Source organism: Crinia signifera, chromosome 19 (assembly GCF_055691185.1).
Source record: "Crinia signifera chromosome 19, ASM5569118v1, whole genome shotgun sequence".
Taxonomy (NCBI): domain Eukaryota; kingdom Metazoa; phylum Chordata; class Amphibia; order Anura; family Myobatrachidae; genus Crinia; species Crinia signifera.
Window position 1 is genome coordinate 53,256,954 of NC_139226.1, and position 16,342 is coordinate 53,273,295.

A 16,342-nucleotide genomic window follows, 5' to 3' on the forward strand; every position below is an offset into this window, starting at 1 on the left:
TCCCAAGCACCTTGCCAAGGTGGGAACATTTCATTCACAGGTTCCAGCTTTTACCCTCCAGGCACATAGCTGCATATGGACAAGTTATTCGCCAGATCCAGTTTTCACACCCCAATCAAGTGTTATAACATTTCCTGCACCGGTTCCGGCTTTCACTCCCAAAAGCACCTCGTCGCAGGCCAGAACATCTCATGCGTCGGTTCCGGTTTTCACTCCCAAAAGATCCTCGTCACGGCCAAAACATCTCATGCGTCCGTTTCCGGCTTTCACACCTTAATCTAATGTGAAAGGGCACAGCGGTGTGAAAGTTGTATATGGGGCCTATAAATGATCACATTTTTTTTACCAAAGTAGGTGGAAATAACAATTTTCACCTACTTTTGTAGAAAATAAGTAACTCACACGCCGCGACCGGAACATTCCTTGCGTCGGTTCCGGCTTTCACCCCCAAAAGCACCTCGTCGCGTGCCAGAACATCTCATGCGTCGGTTCCGGCTTTCACTCCCAAAAGCATACCGTCGCGGCCAGAACATCTCATGCGTCGGTTCCAGCTTTCACTTCCAAAAGCACCTCGTCACGGCCAGAACATCTCATCCGTCGGTTCCGGCTTCAACCCCCAAGCACCTTGCTAAGTCAGGAACATTTCATCACAGGTTCCAGATTTTACCCTCCAGGCACATAGCTGCGTACAAGTTATTCCCAGATTTCGGTTTTCACACCCCAATCGAATGTGAAGGGGTACAGCGGTGTGAAAGTGGTATAAGGGGTCTAAAAATTATCACTTTTCTTTTACCAAAGCAGGTGAAAATAACAATTTTCACCTACTTTTGTAGAAAATAAGTACCTTGCAGCAGTCGGTACATCTCATGCGCCGGTTCCGGCTTTCACTGCCCAACCATCACGCCGGAACATTTCTTGTGCCGGTTCCAGGTTTCACCCACAAAAGCACCTTGCCAAGGCGGTGACATTTCATTCACAGGTTCCAGCTTTCACCCTCCAGGCACATAGCTGCATATGGACAAGTTATTCGCCGGATCCAGTTTTCACACCCCATTTAAGTGTGATAGGGTACAATGGTGTGAAAGTGATATATGGGGCCTATATATTATCACTTCATTTCTGCCAATGTAGGTGAAAATGATAATTTTCACTTACTTTTGTAGAAAATAATAACGACACAGCGGCCAGAACATCTCATGCTCCGTTTTTGGCTTTCACCCCTCAACCATTACGCCGTGGCCGGAACATTTTCTGCGTCGGTTCCGGCTTTCACTCCCAAAAGCATCCCGTCGCGTCCAGAACATCTCATGCGTCGGTTCTGGCTACCACTCCTAAAAGCACCCCGTCGTGGCCAGAACATCTCATCCGTCGGTTCTGGCTTAACCCCCCAAGCACCTTGCCAAGTCGGGAACATTTCATTCACAGGTTCCAGCTTTTACCCTCCAGACACATAGCCGTGTACGGAACAAATTATTCCCAGGTTCCGATTTTCACACCCCCATCGAATGTGAAAGGGTACAGCGGTGTGAAAGTAATATATGGGGCCTATAAATGATCACATTTTTTTTACCAAAGAAGGTGGAAATAACAATTTTCACCTACTTTTGTAGAAAATAAGTACCTCACAGCAGCCGGTACATCTCATGCGCCGGTTTCGGCTTTCACCGCCAAACCACCACGCCGCTACTGGAACATTCCTTTCACCGGTTTCAGGTTTCACCCACAAAAGCACCTTGCCAAGGCAGTACCATTTCATTCATAGGTTCCAGCTTTCACCCTCCAGGCACATAGCTGCATATGGACAAGTTATTTGCCGGATCCAGTTTTCACATCCCAATCAAGTGTGATAGGGTACAGTGGTGTGAAAGTGGTTTATGGGGACTATATATTATCACTTCATTTCTACCAATGTAGGTGAAAATGATAATTTTCACTTACTTTTATAGAAAATAAGTACCTCACAGTGGCTGGAACATCTCATACTGTTTTTGGCTTTCATCCCCCAACCATTACGCCGTGGCCAGAACATTTTCTGCGTCGGTTCCAGCTTTCACTCCCAGAAGCATCCCGTTGCGTCCAGAACATCTCATGCGTCGGTTACAGCTTTCAATTCCAAAAACACCTCGCCGCGGCCAGAACATCTCATCTGTCGGTTCTGGCTTTCACTCCCAAAAGTATCCCGTCGTAGCCAGAACATCTCATGCGTTGGTTCCAGCTTTCACTTCCAAAAGCACCTCGTCACGGCCAGAACATCTCATCCGTCGGATCCGGCTTCAACCCCCAAGCACCTTGCTAAGTCAGGAACATTTCATCACAGGTTCCAGATTTTACCCTCCAGGCACATAGCTGCGTACAAGTTATTCCCAGATTCCGGTTTTCACACCCCAATCGAATGTGAAAGGGTACAGCGGTGTGAAAGTGGTATATGGGGTCTAAAAATTATCACTTTTTTTTACCAAAGGAGGTGAAAATAACAATTTTCACCTACTTTTGTAGAAAATAAGTACCTTGCAGCAGTCGGTACATCTCATGCGCCGGTTCCGGCTTTCACTGCCCAACCATCACGCCGGAACATTTCTTGTGCCGGTTCCAGGTTTCACCCACAAAAGCACCTTGCCAAGGCGGTGACATTTCATTCACAGGTTCCAGCTTTCACCCTCCAGGCACATAGCTGCATAAGGACAAGTTATTTGCCGGATCCAGTTTTCACATCCCAATCAAGTGTGATAGGGTACAGTGGTGTGAAAGTGGTTTATGGGGACTATATATTATCACTTCATTTCTACCAAAGTAGGTGAAATTGATAATTTTCACTTACTTTTGTAGAAAATAAGTACGTCACAGCGGCCGAAACATCTCATGCTCCGTTTTTGGCTTTCACCCCCCAACCATCACGCCGCAGCCGGAACATTTTCTGGTCGGTTCCAGCTTTCATTCCCAAAAGCATCTCGTCGCAGGCCAGAACATCTCATGCGTCGGTTCTGGCTTTCACTCCCAAAAGCACCTCGTCGTGGCCAGAACATCTCATCCGTCGGTTCCGGCTTTACCCCCCAAGCACCTTGCCAAGGTGGGAACATTTCATTCACAGGTTCCAGCTTTTACCCTCCAGGCACATAGCTGCATATGGACAAGTTATTCGCCAGATCCAGTTTTCACACCCCAATCAAGTGTTATAACATTTCCTGCACCGGTTCCGGCTTTCACTCCCAAAAGCACCTCGTCGCAGGCCAGAACATCTCATGCGTCGGTTTCCGGCTTTCACACCTTAATCTAATGTGAAAGGGTACAGCGGTGTGAAAGTGGTATATGAGGCCTATAAATGATCACATTTTTTTTACCAAAGTAGGTGGAAATAACAATTTTCACCTACTTTTGTAGAAAATAAGTAACTCACACGCCGCGACCGGAACATTCCTTGCGTCGGTTCCGGCTTTCACCCCCAAAAGCACCTCGTCGCGTGCCAGAACATCTCATGCGTCGGTTCCGGCTTTCACTCCCAAAAGCATACCGTCACGGCCAGAACATCTCATGCGTCGGTTCCAGCTTTCACTTCCAAAAGCACCTCGTCACGGCCAGAACATCTCATCCGTCGGCTCCGGCTTCAATCCCCAAGCACCTTGCTAAGTCAGGAACATTTCATCACAGGTTCCAGATTTTACCCTCCAGGCACATAGCTGCGTACAAGTTATTCCCAGATTCCGGTTTTCACACCCCAATCGAATGTGAAAGGGTACAGCGGTGTGAAAGTGGTATATGGGGTCTAAAAATTATCACTTTTCTTTTACCAAAGCAGGTGAAAATAACAATTTTCACCTACTTTTGTAGAAAATAAGTACCTTGCAGCAGTCGGTACATCTCATGCGCCGGTTCCGGCTTTCACTGCCCAACCATCACGCCGAAACATTTCTTGTGCCGGTTCCAAGTTTCACCCACAAAAGCACCTTCCAGCTTTCACCCTCCAGGCACATAGCTGCATATGGACAAGTTATTCGCCGGATCCAGTTTCCACATCCCAATCAAGTGTGATAGGGTACAATGGTGTGAAAGTGATGTATGGGGCCTATATATTATCACTTCATTTCTACCAATGTAGGTGAAAATGATAATTTTCACTTACTTTTATAGAAAATAAGTACCTCACAGTGGATGGAACATCTCATACTGTTTTTGGCTTTCATCCCCCAACCATTACGCCGTGGCCAGAACATTTTCTGCGTCGGTTCCGGCTTTCACTCCCAGAAGCATCCCGTCGCGTCCAGAACATCTCATGCGTCGGTTCCAGCTTTCAGTTCCAAAAACACCTCGCCGCGGCCAGAACATCTCATCCGTCGGTTCCGGCTTTACCCCCAAGCACCTTGCCAAGGCGGTGACATGTCATTCACAGGTTCCAGCTTTCACCCTCCAGGCACATAGCTGCATACTGTATGGACAAGTTATTCGCCAGATCCAGTTTCCACATCCCAATCAAGTGTGATAGGGTACAATGGTGTGAAAGTGATATATGGGGCCTATATATTATCACTTCATTTCTGCCAATGTAGGTGAAAATGATAATTTTCACTTACTTTTGTAGAAAATAAGAACGTCACAGCGGCCGGAACATCTCATGCTCCGTTTTTGGCTTTCACCCCTCAACCATTACGCCGTGGCCGGAACATTTTCTGCGTCGGTTCCGGCTTTCACTCCCAAAAGCATCCCGTCGCGTCCAGAACATCTCATGCGTCGGTTCTGGCTTTCACTCCTAAAAGCACCTCGTCGTGGCCAGAACATCTCATCCGTCGGTTCTGGCTTAACCCCCCAAGCACCTTGCCAAGTCGGGAACATTTCATTCACAGGTTCAGGCTTTTACCTTACAGGCACATAGCCGTGTACGGAACAAATTATTCCCAGGTTCCGATTTTCACACCCCAATCGAATGTGAAAGGGTACAGCGGTGTGAAAGTAATATATGGGGCCTATAAATGATCACTTTTTTTTACCAAAGAAGGTGAAAATAACAATTTTCACCTACTTTTTTAGAAAATAAGTACCTCACAGCAGTCGGTACATCTCATGCGCCGGTTTCGGCTTTCACCGCCAAACCACCACGCCACTACTGGAACATTCCTTTCACCGGTTCCAGGTTTCACCCACAAAAGCACCTTGCCAAGGCAGTACCATTTCATTCACAGGTTCCAGCTTTCACCCTCCAGGCACATAGCTGCATATGGACAAGTTATTTGCCGGATCCAGTTTTCACATCCCAATCAAGTGTGATAGGGTACAGTGGTGTGAAAGTGGTTTATGGGGACTATATATTATCACTTCATTTCTACCAAAGTAGGTGAAATTTATCATTTTCACTTACTTTTGTAGAAAATAAGTACCACACAGCGGCCGAAACATCTCATGCTCCGTTTTTGGCTTTCACCCCCCAACCATCACGCCGCAGCTGGAACATTTTCTGCGTCGGTTCCAGCTTTCATTCCCAAAAGCATCTCGTCGCAGGCCAGAACATCTTATGCGTCGGTTCCGGCTTTCACTCCCAAAAGCATCCCGTCGCGTCCAGAACATCTCATGCGTCGGTTCGGGCTTTCACTGCCCAACCATCACGCCGGAACATTTCTTGTGCCGGTTCCAGGTTTCACCCACAAAAGCACCTTGCCAAGGCGGTGACATTTCATTCACAGGTTCCAGCTTTCACCCTCCAGGCACATAGCTGCATATGGACAAGTTATTTGCCGGATCCAGTTTTCACATCCCAATCAAGTGTGATAGGGTACAGTGGTGTGAAAGTGGTTTATGGGGACTATATATTATCACTTCATTTCTACCAAAGTAGGTGAAATTGATCATTTTCACTTACTTTTGTAGAAAATAAGTACGTCACAGCGGCCGAAACATCTCATGCTCCGTTTTTGGCTTCACCCCCCAACCATCACGCCGCAGCCGGAACATTTTCTGCGTCGGTTCCAGCTTTCATTCCCAAAAGCATCTCGTCGCAGGCCAGAACATCTCATGCGTCGGTTCAGGCTTTCACTCCCAAAAGCACCTCGTCGTGGGCAGAACATCTCATCCGTCGGTTCCGGCTTTACCCCCCAAGCACCTTGCCAAGGTGGGAACATTTCATTCACAGGTTCCAGCTTTTACCCTCCAGGCACATAGCCGCGTACATAACAAGCTATTCGCCGGTTCCGGTTTTCACACCCCAATCAAATGTGAAAGGGTACAGCGGTGTGAAAGTGGTATATGGGGCCTATAAATTATCACTTTTTTTTTTTACCAAAGTAGGTGAAAATTATTATTTTCACCTACTTTAGTAGAAAAAAGTATTACTGACATTCAATAAAAAAGCAATGCAGACAATATCACTGCTATCTCCCGCACTGATATCAGCCCTGATTTGGCTCGCTGTCTGCATAAAATAATATAAGGACCTCAATTCATCAAACTTTAAACATAATTTAAGGAAGACCATACATATTTGATAAATATACATGTATGCCAGGAAGATATTATCGCGCCTGCTTACCTGTTGTGGGTAGCTGCTCCTGCAATTTGACGTTTGGAATATGCTGTAGTAAAAATGATGTCACAGTAGTCCAGAGACGTAGCTGGGTAAGTAGTTGACATCACAATTCATTCGTGGAGAAGGTCTACCTGAAAAAAAGAAGAAGGAGGCGCGATAATATGTTCATGACATACATGCATATTTATTAATAATGTGTCTTACATCGTAACACACATAAATGCAGTACTATACAGACAACACAAGTCATCCTTATCAGTTCCTGCCCCAGTGATTGCAAATACATGCTACAGCACATATTAGACCCTTAACTGTGGACCCGTTACTCAGTTTTACAAACTGAGCAGGTCCCCGGGTATGTGCTCTGCAGCAGCCAGTCTTGAGGAGCTGTCAGGGACTATCACCCCCCAAAGCACCTCACAGTGCCTGGAACATCTCATGCGCCAGTTTAGGCTTTCACCCGCCTTCAAGCCCATCGCAAAAGCATGACAATCTCATGATCCAGATCTGGCACCTCTCCAAAGCACCTCAACGCGTCCGGAACATTTCATGCGCCGCTTCCGGCTTTCACCCCCAAACACCACGCCGCGGCCAGAACATTTATTGCGCCGGTTCCAACTTTCACCCCCAAAAGCACCTTGTCGCAGCCAGAATATATCATACGTCGGTTCAGGCTTCAACCCCTCCCAAGCACCTTGCCAAGGTGGGAACATTTCATTCACAGGTTCCAGCTTTTACCCTCCAGGCACATAGCTGCATATGGACAAGTTATTCGCCAGATCCAGTTTTCACACCCCAATCAAGTGTTATAACATTTCCTGCACCGGTTCCGGCTTTCACTCCCAAAAGCACCTCGTCGCAGGCCAGAACATCTCATGCGTCGGTTCCGGCTTTCACTCCCAAAAGATCCTCGTCACGGCCAAAACATCTCATGCGTCGGTTTCCGGCTTTCACACCTTAATCTAATGTGAAAGGGTATAGCGGTGTGAAAGTGGTATATGGGGCCTATAAATGATCACATTTTTTTTACCAAAGTAGATGGAAATAACAATTTTCACCTACTTTTGTAGAAAATAAGGGTACTTGTTTCCTAGAACGGCCACAACGATTTAGATCGTTGTGGTCGTAAGATAAAAAATCGGATTGATCGCATCGCATGCGATTTGGTCGCATGCGATGCGACCGATCCGACCGATTTTTCACCCGATTTTTTTTTTTTTCACATGATTATTTTCAATTGCCCCCCCAAATGTTACTAAGTGGGCTAGACCCCACGATAGACGTCAACCCGAAGCGTGGCGAGCGCAGCGAGCCCGCGAGGGGCGGCGGTGCGCGTCCTCCGACCTTTTCATTCCCCTACTATCCACTAGGGCGTGGAGTGAGAATAGAATAGTGTGGCGAGCGCAGCGAGCCACCGAGCCCGAAGCGTGGCGAGCGCAGCGAGCCCCGCGAGGGGACGCGTATAACTTCACAGGTATACGCGTCCCCTCGCGGGGCTCGCTGCGCTCGCCACGCTTCGGGCTCGGTGGCTCGCTGCGCTCGCCACACTATTCTATTCTCACTCCACGCCCTAGTGGATAGTAGGGGAATGAAAAGGTCGGAGGACGCGCACCGCCGCCCCTCGCGGGCTCGCTGCGCTCGCCACGCTTCGGGTTGACGTCTATCGTGGGGTCATGGCGGGCACATAAAAAATGTGAAATGGGTCATATTGGCCCATTTCACCTTTTTTATCATTTTTCCCTATGTGAGATGGACTTAATCAAGCCCATCTCATCTTGTGCCATTATAATGGCACAAGACCGACCGATTTCAATGTTAAAAGATTTTTTAACATTGAAGTCTATGGAAAAATCGGGTCAATCGGTCGGTCGCATCGCGGACGATTTTAATTGGTCGCGACCGACCGATTGACCCGATTTCTGTCAATCAAAGGGAAAAAATTGTAAAAAATCGGCCACATCGTGAGGATCGTGTCCCTTAATTAAGAGCCACGATCACTCACGATTGTGGCCGTTCTAGGAAACAAGTACCAAAATAAGTAACTCACACGCCGCGACCGGAACATTCCTTGCGTCGGTTCCGGCTTTCACTCCCAAAAGCACCTCGTCGCGTGCCAGAACATCTCATGCGTCGGTTCCGGCTTTCACTCCCAAAAGCATACCGTCGCAGCCAGAACATCTCATGCGTCGGTTCCAGCTTTCACTTCCAAAAGCACCTCGTCACGGCCAGAACATCTCATCCGTCGGTTCCGGCTTCAACCCCCAAGCACCTTGCTAAGTCAGGAACATTTCATCACAGGTTCCAGATTTTACCCTCCAGGCAAATAGCTGCGTACAAGTTATTCCCAGATTCCGGTTTTCACACCCCAATCGAATGTGAAAGGGTACAGCGGTGTGAAAGTGGTATATGGGGTCTAAAAATTATCACTTTTTTTTACCAAAGGAGGTGAAAAGAACAATTTTCACCTACTTTTGTAGAAAATAAGTACCTTGCAGCAGTCGGTACATCTCATGCGCCGGTTCTGGCTTTCACTGCCCAACCATCACGCCGGAACATTTCTTGTGCCGGTTCCAGGTTTCACCCACAAAAGCACCTTGCCAAGGCGGTGACATTTCATTCACAGGTTCCAGCTTTCACCCTCCAGGCACATAGCTGCATATGGACAAGTTATTTGCCGGATCCAGTTTTCACATCCCAATCAAGTGTGATAGGGTACAGTGGTGTGAATGTGGTTTATGGGGACTATATATTATCACTTAATTTCTACCAAAGTAGGTGAAATTGATCATTTTCACTTACTTTTGTAGAAAATAAGTACGTCACAGCGGCCGAAACATCTCATGCTCCGTTTTTGGCTTTCACCCCCCAACCATAACGCCGCAGCCGGAACATTTTCTGAGTCTGTTCCAGCTTTCATTCCCAAAAGCATCTCGTCGCAGGCCAGAACATCTCATGCATCGGTTCTGGCTTTCACTCCCAAAAGCACCTCGTCGTGGCCAGAACATCTCATCCGTCGGTTCCGGCTTTACCCCCCAAGCACCTTGCCAAGGTGGGAACATTTCATTCACAGGTTCCAGCTTTTACCCTCCAGGCACATAGCCGCGTACATAACAAGCTATTGGCCAGTTCCGGTTTTCACACCCCAATCAAATGTGAAAGGGTACAATGGTGTGAAAGTGATATATGGGGCCTATATATTATCACTTCATTTCTACCAATGTAGGTGAAAATGATAATTTTCACTTACTTTTATAGAAAATAAGTACCTCACAGTGGCTGGAACATCTCATACTGTTTTTGGCTTTCATCCCCCAACCATTACGCCGTGGCCAGAACATTTTCTGCATCGGTTCCGGCTTTCACTCCCAGAAGCATCCCGTCGCGTCCAGAACATCTCATGCGTCGGTTCCGGCTTTACCCCCAAGCACCTTGCCAAGGCGCTGACATTTCATTCACAGGTTCCAGCTTTCACCCTCCAGGCACATAACTGCATACTGTATGGACAAGTTATTCGCCGGATCCAGTTTTCACATCCCAATCAAGTGTGATAGGGTACAATGGTGTGAAAGTGATATATGGGGCCTATATATTATCACTTCATTTTTGCCAATGTAGGTGAAAATGAAAATTTTCACTTACTTTTGTAGAAAATAAGTACGTCACAGCGGCCGGAACATCTCATGCTCCGTTTTTGGCTTTCACCTCTCAACCATTACGCCGTGGCCGGAACATTTTCTGCGTCGGTTCCGGCTTTCACTCCCTAAAGCATCCCGTCGCGTCCAGAACATCTCATGCGTCGGTTCTGGCTTTCACTCCTAAAAGCACCTCGTCGTGGCCAGAACATCTCATCCGTCGGTTCCGGCTTAACCCCCCAAGCACCTTGCCAAGTCGGGAACATTTCATTCACTGGTTCCAGCTTTTACCCTCCAGGCACATAGCCGTGTACGGAACAAATTATTCCCAGGTTCCGATTTTCACACCCCAATCGAATGTGAAAGGGTACAGCGGTGTGAAAATAATATATGGGGCCTATAAATGATCACATTTTTTTTACCAAAGAAGGTGGAAATAACAATTTTCACCTACTTTTGTAGAAAATAAGTACCTCACAGCAGCCAGTACATCTCATGCGCAGGTTTCGGCTTTCACCGCCAAACCACCACGCCGCTACTGGAACATTCCTTTCACCGGTTCCAGGTTTCACCCACAAAAGCACCTTGCCGAGGCAGTACCATTTCATTCACAGGTTCCAGCTTTCACCCTCCAGGCACATAGCTGCATATGGACAAGTTATTTGCCGGATCCAGTTTTCACATCCCAATCAAGTGTGATAAGGGTACAGTGGTGTGCAAGTGGTTTATGGGGACTATATATTATCACTTCATTTCTACCAAAGTAGGTGAAATTGATCATTTTCACTTACTTTTGTAGAAAATAAGTACCTCACAGCGGCCAAAACATCTCATGCTCCGTTTTTAGCTTTCACCCCCCAACCATCACGCCGCAGCTGGAACATTTTCTGCGTCGGTTCCAGCTTTAATTCCCAAAAGCATCTCGTCGCGTCCAGAACATCTCATGCGTCGGTTCCAGCTTTCAATTCCGAAAACACCTCGTCGCGGCCAGAACATCTCATCCGTCGGTTCTGGCTTTACCCCCAAGCACCTTGCCAAGGCGGTGACATTTCATTCACAGGTTCCAGCTTTCACCCTCCAGGCACATAGCTGCATATGGACAAGTTATTTGCCGGATCCAGTTTTCACATCCCAATCAAGTGTGATAGGGTACAATGGTGTGAAAGTGATATATGGGGCCTATATATTATCACTTCGTTTCTGCCAATGTAGGTGAAAATGATAATTTTCACTTACTTTTGTAGAAAATAAGTACCTCACAGCGGCCGGAACATCTCATGCTCCGTTTTTGGCTTTCACCCCTCAACCATTACACCGTGGCCGGAACATTTTCTGCGTCGGTTCCGGCTTTCACTCCCAAAAGCATTCCGTCGCGTCCAGAACATCTCATGCGTCGGTTCTGGCTTTCACTCCCAAAAGCACCTCGTCGTGGCCAGAACATCTCATCCGTCGATTCCGGCTTTACCCCCCAAGCACCTTGCCAAGTCGGGAACATTTCATTCACAGGTTCCAGCTTTTACCCTCCAGGAACATAGCCGTGTACGGAACAAGTTATTCCCAGGTTCCGATTTTCACACCCCAATCGAATGTGAAAGGGTACAGCGGTGTGAAAGTACTATATGGGGCCTATAAATGATCACATTTTTTTTACCAAAGTAGGTGGAAATAACAATTTTCACCTACTATTGTAGAAAATAAGTACCTCACAGCAACCGGTACATCTCATGCGCCGGTTTCGGCTTTTACCGCCAAACCACCACGCCGCTACTGGAAAATTCCTTTCACCAGTTCCAGGTTTCAACCACAAAAGCACCTTGCCAAGGCAGTACCATTTCATTCACAGGATCCAGCTTTCACCCTCCAGGCACATAGCTGCATACGGACAAGTTATTTGCCGGATACAGTTTTCACATCCCAATCAAGTGTGATAGGGTACAGTGGTGTGAAAGTGGTTTATGGGGACTATATATTATCACTTCATTTCTACCAAAGTAGGTGAAATTGATCATTTTCACTTTCTTTTGTAGAAAATAAGTACCTCACAGCGGCCAAAACATCTCATGCTCCGTTTTTGGCTTTCACCCCCCAACCATCACGCCGCAGCCGGAACATTTTCTGCGTCGGTTCCGGCTTTCATTCCCAAAAGCATCTCGTTGCGGGCCAGAACATCTCATGCGTCGGTTCTGGCTTTACCCCCCAAGCACCTTGCCAAGGTGGGAACATTTCATTCACAGGTTCCAGCTTTTACCCTCCAGGCACATAGCTGCATATGGACAAGTTATTCGCCAGATCCAGTTTTCACACCCCAATCAAGTGTTATAACATTTCCTGCACCAGTTCCGGCTTTCACTCCCAAAAGCACCTCGTCGCAGGCCAGAACATCTCATGCGTTGGTTCCGGCTTTCACTCCCAAAAGATCCTCGTCACGGCCAAAACATCTCATGCGTCGGTTTCCGGCTTTCACACCCCAATGTGAAAGGGTACAGCGGTGTGAAAGTGGTATATGGGGCCTTTAAATAATCAAATTTTTTTTTACCAAAGTAGGTGAAAATAACAATTTTCACCTACCTTTGTAGAAAATAAGTAACTCACACGCCGCGACCGGAACATTCCTTGCGTCGGTTCCGGCTTTCACTCCCAAAAGCACCTCGTCGCGTGCCAGAACATCTCATGCGTCGGTTCCGGCTTTCACTCCCAAAAGCATACCGTCGCGGCCAGAACATCTCATGCGTCGGTTCCAGCTTTCACTTCCAAAAGCACCTCGTCACGGCCAGAACATCTCATCCGTCGGTTCCGGCTTCAACCCCCAAGCACCTTGCTAAGTCAGGAACATTTCATCACAGGTTCCAGATTTTACCCTCCAGGCACATAGCTGCGTACAAGTTATTCCCAGGTTCCGGTTTTCACACCCCAATCGAATATGAAAGGGTACAGAGGTGTGAAAGTGGTATATGGGGCCTAAAAATTATCACTTTTTTTTTTACCAAAGTAGGTGAAAATAACAATTTTCACCTACTTTTGTAGAAAATAAGTACCTTGCAGCAGTCGGTTCATCTCATGCGCCGGTTCCGGCTTTCACTGCCCAACCATCACGCCGGAACATTTCTTGTGCCGGTTCCAGGTTTCACCCACAAAAGCACCTTGCCAAGGCGGTGACATTTCATTCACAGGTTCCAGCTTTCACCCTCCAGGCACATAGCTGCATATGGACAGGTTATTCGCCGGATCCAGTTTCCACATCCCAATCAAGTGTGATAGGGTACAATGGTGTGAAAGTGATATATGGGGCCTATATATTATCACTTCATTTCTACCAATGTAGGTGAAAATTATAATTTTCACTTACTTTTATAGAAAATAAGTACCTCACAGTGGCTAGAACATCTCATACTGTTTTTGGCTTTCATCCCCCAACCATTACGCCGTGGCCAGAACATTTTCTGCGTCGGTTCCGGCTTTCACTCCCAAAAGCATCCCGTCACGTCCAGAACATCTCATGCGTCGGTTCTGGCTTTCACTCCTAAAAGCACCTCGTCGTGGCCAGAACATCTCATCCGTCGGTTCTGGCTTAACCCCCAAGCACCTTGCCAAGTCGGGAACATTTCATTCACAGGTTCCAGCTTTTACCCTCCAGGCACATAGCCGTGTACGGAACAAATTATTCCCAGGTTCCGATTTTCACACCCCAATCGAATGTGAAAGGGTACAGCGGTGTGAAAGTAATATATGGGGCCTATAAATGATCACATTTTTTTTACAAAAGAAGGTGGAAATAACAATTTTCACCTACTTTTGTAGAAAATAAGTACCTCACAGCAGCCGGTACATCTCATGCGCCGGTTTCGGCTTTCACCGCCAAACCACCACGCCGCTACTGGAACATTACTTTCACCGGTTCCATGTTTCACCCACAAAAGCACCTTGCCAAGGCAGTACCATTTCATTCACAGGTTCCAGCTTTCACCCTCCAGGCACATAGCTGCATATGGACAAGTTATTTGCCGGATCCAGTTTTCACATCCCAATCAAGTGTGATAGGGTACAGTGGTGTAAAAGTGGTTTATGGGGACTATATATTATCACTTCATTTCTACCAAAGTAGGTGAAATTTATCATTTTCACTTACTTTTGTAGAAAATAAGTACCACACAGCGGCCGAAACATCTCATGCTCCGTTTTTGGCTTTCACCCCCCAACCATCACGCTGCAGCCGGAACATTTTCTGCGTCGGTTCCAGCTTTCATTCCCAAAAGCATCTCGTCGCAGGCCAGAACATCTTATGCGTCGGTTCCGGCTTTCACTCCCAAAAGCATCCCGTCGCGTCCAGAACATCTCATGCGTCGGTTCTGGCTTTCACTCTCAAAAGCATCCTGTCGCGGCCAGAACATCTCATGCGTTGGTTCCAGCTTTCACTTCCAAAAGCACCTCGTCACGGCCAGAACATCTCATCCGTCGGTTCCGGCTTCAACCCCCAAGCACCTTGCTAAGTCAGGAACATTTCATCACAGGTTCCAGATTTTACCCTCCAGGCACATAGCTGCGTACAAGTTATTCCCAGGTTCCGGTTTTCACACCCCAATCGAATGTGAAAGGGTACAGCGGTGTGAAAGTGGTATATGGGGTCTAAAAATTATCACTTTTTTTTTTACCAAAGTAGCTGAAAATAAAAATTTTCACCTACTTTTGTAGAAAATAAGTACCTTGCAGCAGTCGGTACATCTCATGCGCCGGTTCCGGCTTTCACTGCCCAACCATCACGCCGGAACATTTCTTGTGCCGGTTCCAGGTTTCACCCACAAAAGCACCTTGCCAAGGCGGTGACATTTCATTCACAGGTTCCAGCTTTCACCGACCAGGCACATAGCTGCATATGGACAAGTTATTCGCCGGATCCAGTTTCCACATCCCAATCAAGTGTGATAGGGTACAATGGTGTGAAAGTGATATATGGGGCCTATATATTATCACTTCATTTCTGCCAATGTAGGTGAAAATGATAATTTTCACTTACTTTTGTAGAAAATAAGAACGTCACAGCGGCCGGAACATCTCATGCTCCGTTTTTGGCTTTCACCCCTCAACCATTACGCCGTGGCCGGAACATTTTCTGCGTCGGTTCCGGCTTTCACTCCCAAAAGTTCCAGGTTTCACCCACAAAAGCACCTTGCCAAGGCGGTGACATTTCATTCACAGGTTCCAGCTTTCACCCTCCAGGCACATAGCTGCATATGGACAAGTTATTTGCCGGATCCAGTTTTCACATCCCAATCAAGTGTGATAGGGTACAGTGGTGTGAAAGTGGTTTATGGGGACTATATATTATCCCTTCATTTCTGCCAATGTAGGTGAAAATGATAATTTTCACTTACTTTTATAGAAAATAAGTACCTCACAGTGGCTGGAACATCTCATACTGTTTTTGGCTTTCATCCCCCAACCATTACACCGTGGCCAGAACATTTTCTGCGTCGGTTCCGGCTTTCACTCCCAGAAGGATCCCGTCGCGTCCAGAACATCTCATGCGTCGGTTCCAGCTTTGAATTCCAAAAACACCTCGCCGCGGCCAGAACATCTCATCCGTCGGTTCCGGCTTTACCCCCAAGCACCTTGCCAAGGTGGGAACATTTCATTCACAGGTTCCAGCTTTTACCCTCCAGGCACATAGCCGCGTACATAACAAGCTATTCGCCGGTTGCGGTTTTCATACCCCAATCAAATGTGAAAGGGTACAGCGGAGTAAAAGTGGTATATGGGGCCTATAAATTATCAATTATTTTTTTACCAAAGTAGGTGAAAATTATTATTTTCACCTACTTTAGTAGAAAAAAAGTATTACTGACATTCAATAAAAAGGCAATGCAGACAATATCACTGCTATCTCCTGCACTGATATCAGCCCTGATTTGGCTCGCTGTCTGCATAAAATAATATAAGGACCTCAATTCATCAAACTTTAAACATAATTTAGGGAAGACCATACATATTTGATAAATATGCATGTATGCCAGGAAGATATTATCGCGCCTGCTTACCTGTTGTGGGTAGCTGCTCCTGCAATTTGACGTTTGGAATATGCTGTAGTAAAAATGATGTCACAGTAGTCCAGAGACGTAGCTGGGTAAGAAGTTGACATCACAATTCATTCGTGGAGAAGGTCTACCTGAAAAAAAAGAAGAAGGAGGCGCGATAATATGTTCATGAC